Source organism: Lycium ferocissimum, chromosome 1 (assembly GCF_029784015.1).
Source record: "Lycium ferocissimum isolate CSIRO_LF1 chromosome 1, AGI_CSIRO_Lferr_CH_V1, whole genome shotgun sequence".
Lineage (NCBI taxonomy): Eukaryota > Viridiplantae > Streptophyta > Magnoliopsida > Solanales > Solanaceae > Lycium > Lycium ferocissimum.
The window spans coordinates 70,191,823-70,194,908 of record NC_081342.1 but is presented as its reverse complement, the minus strand read 5'-3'; the positions used below and the strand labels follow the sequence as shown (position 1 = coordinate 70,194,908).

The 3,086-nt window shown below is 38.5% G+C and overlaps 1 pseudogene; it reads right to left on the bottom strand.

Annotated features, from left to right (window-relative positions):
• Positions 1-324: 324 nt before the first annotated feature.
• LOC132067173 (uncharacterized) lies at positions 325-2,777 on the bottom strand (annotated as a pseudogene).
• Between the last annotated feature and the right edge of the window lie 309 nt (positions 2,778-3,086).

Genomic DNA, 3,086 nt, shown 5'->3' with positions numbered 1-3,086 from the left:
ACTCCGTAAAACCATCCGGACCACTAGCACTTTCTCCACCCAATGCAAAAACTGCCCTCTTTACCTCTTCTTTGTCTGGGTAGGAACATAAAGACACATGTTGCTCATGATTTACCATGGTGGGAATATGATTGAGAAGATCAAATCCCACATTATCACCCTCTTGAGTAAATTGATTTTTGTAGAAATTGACACAGCCTTCCTCCTCTGATACGTGCTCCTTAGACTCTAACTATACTCCATTACTCGTCCGTATTCTCTTTAACGTAATTTTTTTCCTCTTTCCATTGACATGATTATGAAAAAAAGAAGTATTTCGTCCCTTCAAAGGTACCAAGTAAAGCCTGCTTTTTGTCTCCAATATTGTTCTTCAATGCTCAAATATTTCTTCAATTTTGCTTGAGCTTTTTGAAGAACAATCCTATTGATTATACTTGGATCTTCTTCAAACAACTGTTCTTTCATCCTCACCACTTCTTCCCTGATTAGGACTTGTTTAAAAAAATCCCTATAAGTATCCCCGCTCCATGCCGATAATGCCTTCTTAAGATTCTTCGCTCGTTTGAAAGCCAAATATGGAGTTGCTATAAACTCTCGTCTCAGCTTCAATCTCACCACCTCTTTAAATGACTCATGTTGAGTCCAAAATTCAAGAATCTAAATGGTTTCACAAAGTTGATGATTTCTTCCCCACATACCATCAAGAGAGGTGCATGATCAGACTCTTTTCTGCAAGATGTTCAACCTCTATCTCGTGGAAAAAGTTCTTGGAAAGTAGTATTTACCAAGATTCTCATCCAATCTTTTAAAGATACAATCCTCTCGCAGCTCTTCCATTCCACCAAGTGTATGGACTTCCTTGTAACCCATATCAAACAACTCACAAGAATTAACACGGAAAGCAAAGTCTTCACATTCATTCGTAGTAATGGTAATCTACCCAATTTTTCCTCTTCGACGATGACATTAAAATCACCCCCAACTAACCAAGGATTATTGAGTGAACTAGCTATTTGATACATATTGTCCCATAGTACTTGTCAACACATGCGAGGAGATGAACTGGCACAGAATACTCACAAGCATTTCTACTACCAGAATCTGGATTAGGATCAAGAAAAGCGTTCCGAAAAACAGGTTTGCTAATTACAAGGGTAAAAGCTATTATGAAAATACTTCGAAAAGAAAAGTGATGACAGCAAAAGCAGTAAAGATAACCCAAGTAAAAGAAACAACAATAGTAATAGAACTGAAGGATAATTTTAAAAGTACATGTTTAAGCTATATTTTAACTGACTGCTTAGGGGGACAGATTACCCCACCTACTGATTCAAACACCTGAATCCGCTTCACAGTACATGCTCCTTGAGCTTCTACTCTATAGAATGGGCATACAATGGAACAACTGGTTTCCTATCCCAGGCCTCCCTTGCTTCAACCAAATCAGGGCGGTATCTCTTAGCTAAGACTTCTACTTGTGCAGCAAATGACTTGTTTTCATGTTGACTTATTTGACGGACCATCTCTTTCCATCTTTTTCGACATAACTCTCCATGCCTGTGGGCAAGAAGATTGTCCCAATCCACGTCCTCTATGAAGCTTGCATCAAGTTCAAAAAGAGCATCAATTAGTCGATAGTCATCAGTATCTGCCCATTCACCTGCAGCCATCATTGGGCGATGTTAATTGTCTGCACCATTTAATGCAAAGAATATCCACTATACCTGGTGGACAAGTTTTCACTAATTGCACTCCAGCGAATATTATCCCGTAATATCCTATGCTTAGATTTCTTCTCTTCACAAAGCTTCAGTTGCAGATCGGCATTTACCAAATCAAACAAAGTATGAATTTCTTCCTGAGCCCAATTTCCTTTCTTCCGATTGGCCAGTTTTATCCTATGCCATGTATTTCCCGCATTAGCTTAATGCTTCCTAAGTTCATCGGCCAAGACCCTCCACTTGGGCCCATGTTCTCCATGGAACTTTCGTATTGTCTCATACTCTTCTTCAGTCCATTTACGCTTCTCACCGCATCAAAACAGCCGCTGTGCACAATTATAAACTGCTCTATAAGGCCTGTATGGTATAGCCCTCCCTATTTTCTTCCAGCAGCCCCTTACTTGGGGAATAGATTTACAGTCCAAAACCTTTTGCAATCCTTCGTTGCCCAAGTTATGTACTTCTATGTTTCTATAAACAGCATTCTTGACAATTTCATCTTCTTCTTTTGAGAATCGTTTGCCCCATAGTAATTTTTCTTCCTCAACTTCATGCGCCTCATCACTTGGATCACCGGATGGAGGGAAGACCTTCACATGACCGGAAAATCTCACTCTTTCTTCATTCCTTTCATGAGTAAGATACTCAAAACTGTGTCCTGATTTTGTCTTTTCCTTCTTTCTGATATTAGTATTCTCTGTTTTGCTGTCTTTTATCTCTTCTATGGTTGAAACACCACCTTGAGTGACTCCAGTCGCAATATCTACCTGTCCATCCTCTCTTTTCTTCTTCTCCTTTTTCCTTCTCCTCCTCTTTGATGGAATACAGGCATACGCAGCCGAAGCAAATAGTCAAGATCGAACTTGCATGTAATATAGAAAACACATAATCAAGATATTAATCAAACATAAAATTGATACTTATCTCTTGAAGCGTGACCGCGACCAAGAATCGAATCTTCAACCACAAACACACACCATCCACTAGATCATCATCCTTCAGTTCCACAGTCTTCTGCTGTGTAACCCGAATAATAGCAAAGTTTGTGAAATTCATGTGGGCGAATTTATATGGAAAAGTTGTATAAACTTGCAAAAACCCTTAGCCTCCTTATGTAATAAGACCCTTATTTTATAAATACAGGTTTTAGGGTTTTCACTCTTTTCCAAAATCTGCCGGGTCTTTATTTTCCACCAAGAAATAATATTTCATTTAATTCTTTATTATTTGGGCACAGCAGGGGCCACAGAATTTAATTAACAAGGCTTCCTATTATGAAATTAATTCAAAATATCTGAATTAATTCTACCATAATAAATTAGGAATTATTCCACTAAAAAATCGTAACTGTACTCCTCAGTTCAA